The sequence below is a fragment of the Triticum aestivum genome, chromosome 1B, assembly GCF_018294505.1.
Source record: "Triticum aestivum cultivar Chinese Spring chromosome 1B, IWGSC CS RefSeq v2.1, whole genome shotgun sequence".
NCBI lineage: Eukaryota > Viridiplantae > Streptophyta > Magnoliopsida > Poales > Poaceae > Triticum > Triticum aestivum.
In genome coordinates this window covers 695,738,638-695,748,898 of record NC_057795.1, presented here as the reverse complement: position 1 = coordinate 695,748,898, position 10,261 = coordinate 695,738,638, and positions in this window count along the sequence as shown.

The window sequence follows — 10,261 nt, the reverse complement described above, 5'->3', positions numbered from 1 at the left end:
AGAGCGCCAAACACCCCACCGATTTGGCTCTTTGCGTTGCATTCCTCGCCCGAGAAGTTGTCCGAGCAACAATCTCCGTGACATTTTTTCTTTGTGTCAAATTGCTCAAAGAAGCCCGCGTCGTTGGCGGTTTCGAGCGTCGCCGGGAGCGTCTTGATGTGCTTGGATAGTATGGCGAGGTCGTCGAGGCAGTCGGTGACGCACTTGGAGGGTTTCTTGATGGCCTTGGCGAATGCGGCCGCCTCCGCCGCCTTCTTGGCGACGACTTGGACTGACATTGCGATCACGTCCTTCACTTGAGGCGTCCTGACATCCAGGTTGTTTAGTAGCAGATGGGTGCACTCAAATTTGTACGTAGCAGTCGCGCATGTGGCGTTGATGGCTTCAATGCTGGGCCCAGGCTCTTGGTCCGATCGAACAACTGCAGGGGCGACAGCGATGGCGACGGCGATGACGATGGCAAGCAGAGCCGAGGCGGTGTAAGGCAGCAGAGAAATGGCCATGGTAGTCAATGAATGGATGATCTTTCTCTCCCTCTCTATTGTTATATGATGGATATATTTGGTCAGGTGGGTGGGTGTGTGCGCACTTGCAGCGAGAGAGCAGATTAGCTAGCTGGTGTTCCCCTTCTTATATAGGCATACACATACACCAAATAGATAGATAGATAGATAGCACCGCATGCATGCTTCCTTGCTTTTGGACGCCTATTTTTAGTAGCTCGGCCAATTTCAGCGCAGGCAGTTGAGAAGGAGCTACCTAATTTAGTTGTGGCCAGATAACAATTAAAATAATAGTTGTGGCCATGAATCCATCGACTTGTTCTCCCTACCTAATATAGAATTATAGATAGACGACAAGCTTGTTGGCTAGATTATCTTAATTGTTTTTTTCCTCCAACCCTTGCTATGTGGGCATTTCCTATTTGGCGGTTCAGGCGCCCGTTACAGTGCAATTTGCAAACGGGCGCCTACAGCAGTCCAAACTGGGCCGGCCCATTCTATTTTTTCCTTCTTGATTTTCTTGTTCTTCGAAGGTAAAAAAAGAGCGCAGGGTGGAGAATCGAACTCGCAACTCGGTTTATAATTTTTCTCTTTTTATTTCGTTCTTCAGCTCGGTTTATTCAATCAAGAGTGTACAGGTAGATAATTTTTCTCTTTTTATTTCGTTCTTCAGCTCGGTTTATTCTTTTTCCCTTTTTCTTATTTTTTTAATTTTATTTATTGCGCGCTTTTTAAAATTTCTGAAGTTTTCCTTTAAATTTGTTAACTTTTTTGAAAATCAATGAACTTTTTTATAAATTGTTGAACTTTTCTTCAAATTCGATGAACTTTTTTGAATTTTGATGAACTTTTTCAAATTTGATGAATTTTTTTGAATTTTGTTGAACTTTTTCAAATTCGATGAACTTTTTATGAAATTCAATGAACTTTTTTAAAAAAATTCTATGAACTTTTTTCAAATTCTATGAACTTTCTTCAAATTCGATGAACTTTTTTCAAATTCATGAATTATTGTCAAATTTAATGAACTTTTTTCAAATCTGATGAACTTTTTCAATTTTTGTGAACTTATCCTTTCAGTTCAAGAATTATATGGATGCCTTTTCAAATTGATGTATTCTTTATTCAAAAAAATTAAGCGGTGCCCTCCAGCATTGTTATTACGCATCTGCCTTTGTTGCTAATCATAGACAGGAAGTAGCTCGTATGGTTGGTGGTACCTGTACGCGAACTCGACGTTGTGAGTTCGAAACCTGCATATAGACAAAAAAATCGCGTTTTTTTTCCGAGCTTTCGCATTCGCCAGGATTCCCGTTTCATGGGCCGCCCCAGGGCGGGGCGCTGCAGGTGCCAGGAGCACGAACGGGCGCTGCAGGAGCTCTCTGCTATGTGTGCAAAACAAACTCCGGCCATATGTTTATGTTTAGAATACAGACAGAATACAGCTCCCTCCATCCGGGTTTCAAGGCCCAAGAGCCACCCAGCCGAGTCTCTTTTTTTTACTAGAGTAACTAGAACATAAAGGCGCACGCTGTTGCGCCCGTTCGTCTTAAGGGAAGAACAAGTGACAGTGAAATTTAGATGATCTAAAACTAAATACTTGTTCGAATTCCTGGGTGCATTCAAAGGTTTAGGTGGCGGATTCCATAAAATCAATGTTTAATGGGGTTTCTGGACAAAATATCGATGCTCCATGTACGTCTATATATCATGACAATTATAGAATAATGAGATTCTAGCACTTTCACATAAAAACCAGTATCACGTAGCATAGAAAGAGAACAAATATTTTACGGTCGTTGTTTCAGGCTACTCGCTCAATATTCACAGTAAATGGTCCATTGGGTGGGTTGGCATGAAGCGCAAAATCCAATCCTCACTTCCACTCAAGAGTTTTGGAAGAAAGTGCACAAGGCAAGATTTAACCCTACTTACCTAAGTGAACACACCTGATTATTAACTAACACCACCTCGAAGTTGAATCATTGTGTTATGATTAATTTACCTAAACAGTGACATGATTTAATCAAAGTAGTAAAAGATAACATGGTAAGGGGCGAATGGTCTTTGCCCCGTATTTCCTATTTGATTAAAGACCCCAAGGTTGGTTTATTCACACATACATTTTCTACTGATATCTCTATAATTCCTATGGCCATCAAAAACAACATCCTATTTTCCAACCTTCTTCATAACTTCTAGCACTGATTGAGGTATACACTTATTAGGGGTGGGCTTGTTTCATGTCTACTCCTAATGAAGCAGTTGGTAGTCTCGCTTCCACGGTTAAATTTCGTCCCACCATAGCCGGGTTTTTTTCGTCCTCATTCCCACCTCCCACGTACCAGCAATCCACCCTGGTTCCAGCGCTGAACCAAAAAAAACGATGCCCATGCGAGGTTCCTACAGTGATCGATTCCCACCTCCCACATGGTTGATCGAGAACAAAACGCTTAGAAAAAAATCTACGAAAATAAACCTACGAAAAAAACCGGGTGGAATTGGTCGCACGTACGAGCGATTCCTCCTGACCTAGAATCAGTCGCACGCACGAGATGCTCGCCGCCGTTCTCCGTCCGTACGTCGACGCCGCTGACGTCCCCTTCGCCGCCGATACATCCCTTCACCGCCGCTCTCCCAGTTCAAAGGCGATCCCCATCTGGAGTCCGACGGCGATCCCCGGATGCGGCGCTGTTCTTGTTGAGGATTCAGGACCCGCGTCCGGATCCGGCGCCTATCGCTTCCAGGCGCCGCCGCTGATCGCGTACAGGATCCGGCGCCGAAACTACACAAGGCGCCGCCACTGATCGCGTACACGATCCGGTGCCGAAACTACACCAGGATCGGCAGTCGTTGATTGCGGAATATAGGTAAACAACACATGATCCAGCTTATACAGTACAAAAATTTAACACAAATGGTCGTTACTTTTTATAGAGTCTAGCCTCAATAGCCCACATTTGAAATTACTCCTTGCATCTTTCTGAGCACAGTTGGTAGTAACCAGCTGTTATGAAATGATCCTGTTGATAATGAATAAGCTGTCCAAAGTGAAGTGGTGCTGAATAGCAAATAGGAGAATAGGGCTGAACCATCGACTTGCCTGTAGGTTACTCTATACATGAACGTGCTAGGCAGGATAGTCTAGGATCATGAAAGAAAACATTGTAAGCCATAGTTGAGTGTAGACATAATTAAGATGAGATTGGCAAATTGAAACATATTCGTTTGGAAAGAGCATTTGGTAACTGAAGTTGCCTTATCATACATAAATGACATGCCCTTCTCCTTTTCCCACGCTTTAACTTTAGTAGTCAAAATCTCCAGCAGGGCTACATGGTAAAACAATATTGAAGTTCAGAAAACAGGTGGGAATGAGTGTCAGGTGTATCTGACTAACAGGTGCATCAAATGACCCGTAAGCATGTTTCCAGAAGATTTCACATTGTTGAATATTTTAAATAAAGATTCAGTTATGTCCAATGATAGTACTCATCTAGAACAAATTAAGCAGCGGGTAAAATTCAACATACTCACAGCTATTGTCCAAGCAATCCAAAATGATAATCACGTGAAGGCTCAACCAAACAATAGAAATTTCCAGTAGAAACACACACAAAAGTATGGAGGCATACATGGAATTTTGCTGACCAATACCCTTGCCTTCTCCGCACGCTTGAGATTTATGTGAGCTCCTCGACCAGCATTATAGCGATTTTGATCCTGAAATTGAAACCATATAAATGGTCTATTGCAGATGCAACAATATAATACTTTGACTATAAAGCATTTAAAGATAAGAAAAAAATCATTTTCCCCCTCATATTGACCGAGCCAACCCTCCTCTTTAGTTGCTGATGTCCATTTTCCCACCTTTTCTAGAATGTCCTTTCTGCTTAGAGCAAGATCTCTTGCTTCTGCAATTCAGTCATCCATATCTGTAAGCAGCTCTGAGAGATCTGCTCTACCTACAAATCAAAATTTATACATTGTCAAATTCAACATATAACAGTACTGTGCCTTTAGGAAACTAAGAGCAATATGGTAACAGTAAAATGTCTTCCTTTAGGAGACTACCATTGATATACTTAGTAAAACCAACTGAGTACTTCTAAAATTATCCTCATGTTTGAGTATTATCAGCCTTTACTTCTGCAATTAAATATTGCCATTTATTTTAGACAATTGACTTTTTTGTATGTCAATGATATTTTCCACATAATCAAGAAGTAGTTAGCTTGAGCACCCCACCCCCGCTGTTTCAGGGAGCTTTCATTCCATAGGATAGTATGGGGAATTCAAAAAGCCAGGCAAGTGAATGTAAACCAGAAGATGACTTAACTACAAGTATGATGCACGCTTTCATAAATTGCTACACATGCGATCCTTGCATTTCTACCAGTGACAAGCTCTATACGTAATGTGTTGCAGGCCTTACTAACGGGACAAATGTTGAAGAATACAATGCAAGGATCATAACGGTAGCTCGAAATGCAGACGATAATTATGCGACGCTTCCAGGTATAACCCTGCGTGAATCATGCTCCGATAATGCAGAGATTATATAGTCAGAAAAGGGAAAAGTGAGGAAATCAGGCTACATCATTTTCCTTTCCCAGCAACCACTCCCGTAAAAGTTGGATCGGATCGCACGAGGCGATCAGGAGGCGACGAGGCCCTTGCGCGCCGCCGGTGACGCCTCCGGTTCCCTCTCTCTCCGTCAGCCGCTTCGGCGGCGAGAGGGAGGGGGAACCTCGGGTCTGTTCGCTAGGTGGGTGTGTGGTAGGGTTAGGGTTGAGGGAGACGATGCTGAGGCCGTTGCGGTGGTGTCGCGTCGGAATAAGTTTCTCCGGGCTCCGTTCGCGGTCAGGCGAGGCTTTTGCTTTCGTCTAGGAGCCAGCGGAGTTGGGGATCCCCGGGTCTTGTCGAGGTCGCGGGCGTTGGTGGCTGGAGGTCCATCGGCACTGGCCGTTTGGGTCCTCAGATGGGCGATGGATTCAGGGAGACGAAGACCCTTCTTCTTCCTTGTTGGTATGATTTGTTGTTGATGTTCTTCTCCTTCCTCTGTGCTGATGCTGGTGGGAGATCCTGCTTGGTCCGTGCGGATGGCCCGGCCGCGGTGCTGGACCGGTCGGATGACTCGAGTTCTCTTCTCTCCGGAAGGGACACTTTTTGCGGTACTCAAAGCCAAAGATGGCGACGACTGTTGCAGGTGTGTTGGATTGATGTCCATGCCCTCTCAGCGCTGGTGTCAAGAAAGGAGGAAGCAGTGTGGCGGCAATTGTACCATGGTCGAAGATGATGACCTGCTTGCGAGTAGTTGCAGATCCTTCTGCTGCAGGGGTCTTCTCTCTAGATTCAGGGATGATGACACAGGGCTCCGGAGATCTTCTTTGTTTACGGTTGTCTTAGGGTACTCTAGGTGTTCATGGTCCTTTGTGTTTACGTTTCAGTGTGCTTGTAATGGTCAACTTCTTTGTACTGATTCGTGATATGAATGAAAAAATTCTCAAAAAAAAATAAAAGGGAAAAGTGGCATTCAATCAATGATAAGTTATTTATTTAATGAATACAGTATTTTAATTCTTTAGTAAGTTCTGATTTCTGACATCTTTTCTAATTTATTAATAGGTGTGCATTTGATAGAAAAGGAAACAGATCTGCGCCATACAGAAATATATATGGTATAACTGGAATAAGCCATGATCTCCTAACCAGCTGTCCTCCGCATGGCATACTATATATGTTAACCTACTCTGCCATCCCTCCTCCCCCTCCTTACTCTCCCTTCGCCCAGACCTGGAGGAGAATTTCCCGAGGAGTACGTTGTGTAAGCAAGGACCACATCAAGAAGGCGAGTTCCTCTAGGTATGACAATTTCTGCATCTTTCTCTTCTCTAAAAGTGTAATAGCTATTAGATTAGTATCATCTTTTGGTTTAGGTATACCATCAAATTCCAGATAAAGAACACCAGTGGAGATAGTGCTAGCTTATAAAAATCTCATAGCCAATACAATTAATTGTAGATCTAACCAAGTAGTCCTATTAAGTGGGCTGCAACTAATGAAAAACAGTTCATTTAGATATTTTAGGCTAACAGTCTATTCTGGACATTGCAACTGCGGCACACCCCTAGCTTTTCAACTGATGAACAGGGCTCACTGCCTAATTTTGCATAGCCAAGCAAACTTCATAATCCAAAATAATGTTAAGATACAATGTGGTGCTAAAATTTAGTGAACAGTCAAAAGTTGAACATCAAGTTAAGCAAGCAGAACAATTTACCAGAGCAATCTGTCCATTTGAGGACCTCATGGTTTTATCCATGCCTGTCTTGTAAGTCCATCTTAGTGATTCCATCAAGGAGCTCTCAGCGAGAATATCTAGGCTTGGGAAAGATCTGTCATGAGGAACGTAAAACAGTTAAGGTATGTGCATAACTTCACGAGGCCCTTGCATGGATGTACACAACTACAGGTAATAGATGAAACCACCTGAAATGTCTTCCTTTTGAAATCTTTAAAATATACACAAGATGTTCTAAAAGAAAAAAAATATTGTGAAGATTTACAATCAAAGACTGTTTTTATCTATAACAAACTCATATTCCCAAGAGATTCTTCATGGTGATGCACATGGGACATAGGGAACAACAAATATTGATGATGATAGTATTACCAGGTTGTACTTTATAGATTAATTAACTGTTGGCAATCTAAATTTTGACAAGCATGTGAAAAAATAAGTCAATGTAAACTTGCAGTAAGAGGATACAAATGTAAAGAGTGAATCCGTTCTCCACCATCATACTTTGACAATAAGTGTTGTATTAGATAATCCAATCCTCACTTCCATTCAAGAGTTTTGGAAGAAAGTGCACAAGGCAAGATTTAACCCTACTTACCTAAGCGAACACACCTGATTATTAACTAACACCATCTCGAAGTTGAATCATTGTGTTATGATTAATTTGCCTGAACAGTGACATGATTTAATCAAACTAGTAAAAGATAACATGGTAAAACTACTAGGGAAAAGCCTAGCAGCAGCGCGGGTTTTGGACCTCTCACTAGCGCAGGGACCGGCGCTACTAATAAGGCGCTACAGCTAACGTATAGCAGTAGCGCCTGTTGTCCCACGCTACTGCTATACATGCATAGCTGTAGCGCTCTTTAGAAAAGGGCGCTGCTGATATTATCTGCAGCGCTGTTTACTGGGAAGCGCTACTGGTAAGGCGGCGCTACTGCTAAATTTTCCCCCCTCGCTACTACTAGTTTTATTAGTTTCTATCCCTGCATATTTGTTTTGTATTTGTTTTTTATTTGAATAGGCTTTATACAATAATCTTTAGCATATCATACACATACAAATGTAATCATAGCATATACATACAATTAGTCTCATCAAATCATGTCATCATCATAATCATCATCCAACACAACAAAGTTGGTCTCTCGTCATCATCTCGAAAATAGCGATACAAGTCTCGATTACTTGCAAATACATCGTCATCCATCTAAACAATGATATACGCGAGAAGAGCTATCACTTTGAGTACATGAGTTTGTATCCCTCTCTCGCATTAGTGTGAACCTAAACTAACTACTGCATGTCGCTCGGGAACCGGAAACCGGTACACCTGGGCCTGACACTCCGGCCACTTGTCGTATATATACTCCTGGCGTAGCACTTATTCACCATCGATGATCTATGCACCTGCATCGTCACATGAGTCGATGATATGCAACATATATAGTTGAGAAACAGAAAGAGACAGACTTGGCAAAAATAGAAACAACATATCATAAGCATAAATAACAAAGTTCATCGTACCCCGAAATGCCCTAACTAGAGTGATTTTCGCTAGTCGAGGAGGAGGACGGTTTAATTACATCACAAATAAAGTTTCACCGTGCATAACTCAAAGTTTTGTCATACAGAAAGTATGGACTAAACGGACACATTGTCATATATCGACAATCACTCCAACATGTCGTTCCATCCATCCAAGTTAGGGAGATAGTCCCCGAGCCTAGTGAAAGGCTTCAGGTCGAGACGCTAAGCGGCTACCCGTGTTCGGACGTCTAACCGCGACATTTGTCCTTTTTCGTAGAACATCCCTGTTTTTCCGACGACCTCCTTCATGAAGATTTGGGCAAGTTCGCGCTGGATGTGATAGAACTCGGCTCGAAGTCGATGATCCTCGATATCTCCTATGTTCTTTACCCATTGCAGAATATGGGAATCACCGGATCTAGGTGACATGCGAAGGTTCTGGTGATCCCGTCTGTACTCCAGCATGTGGTGTAGGACATAGAATCCATCATTAAGAGAATCGTTCGGTTGCTGGATGCAGCAGAAGTCGGTCTTATGGCCGAAGGCGACCCTGCCGTCCCTTCTCTTCTTGTCCCTGACCTCTCCACCCCCTGCTTGGTAGTAAAACATAGCACTGTCAAGAACATCCTTGATGTGGGTGTAATCCTTTTTGTGAATGTTCTTCGAGGAGTCCAAGTAAAGAGCGTGGGAGAATCGGGGGTAGAGGATGATGAGGATGGCGCGCCCGCCGCTGCGCAAAATAAGTACACCTCAAATTAATTAGCCTCCACCGTGCAAATGAATGATTGAAATCGAAGGAAGGATAGCAGCGCGGATGACTTACACGGGATGATAAGGCATGAGAATCGCCTCCTTGTCCTTATTGGCGAGCATGAAACTGACGATGTAATCCCTTGCGTATTCACGGTGCTCTGCGCAGACTCCCAAGAAGCCCTCGTGCATGTAGTACGGGTCAGCGACACAGATATGAGATATCTGCTCAACCCCGATGATGTAGTTCATGTGCAAGGCATAAAGGCGGACAAACGTAAAATCCAGCTTCTTCACGTGAAACATGTCGAATATGTAATCGAATCGGAGGAAGAACTTATCCACGGGGAAGCTATCGACGTACGACATTTGCCGCGGAATGTTAACCACGTAGAGTGGGTATCCTGGATCTTTCGAGGCGATGAGGCCTTTTTCTACCCGCAGCACATCGTCATGAAATCTCCTTAGATCGCCGAATCTGACCCGTAGCGCTTTTGCAAGTATGATTGGTTGACCGGGGATATGCCATTTATCCGCATCGGGGATATCTATATGGTCCTGAAGCCTAGGCTACTGAGGCGGCTGGATCATAGAATCAGCTTTTTTGCCTTTCCTCGCTCTCTTCCTAGACTTCTTTACTACCGGAAGGTCGTCCATAATACGTTGAGATGGCAATTCAGGCACCGACTCATGACGCTCAAACCCTGAGGAGGCGCCAGTATAGACATACTATTCAGCGCCACCGTCGTCCTCATCCTCATCCATGGCGACGTAATCAGCGACTAATGGAGCCTCCTCCTTACCCCGTCTGCTATCACCCAACCCGACACCCGACGCTAATTGGGTAGGTGGGGTGTTGATGTTCGTACCTTGCTGAGGTTGCGTGCTCGTGGGTGTGCTCCCGGCCGCCTCCATATGAAGCAGACTCTTTGGCCACAACAGGACCCACCTATTGCAACAATCACCAAGCCGCGGCGGTGTCTCATCGTCATCCCCCACTAGTATTGGAGGAGGCAAATTCTCGTGGCCCGGTTTGACACTGGCCACGGAAACCTCGAAGACGTTCGGGGGGATCGGCCTGCTGTGGAACAATGGTTCCTTCGGCTCCATTATCATCGCCTTCCCCACGTCCACCTTCTGGTCGCCGATGGTGTATAATATGGTGCACAGG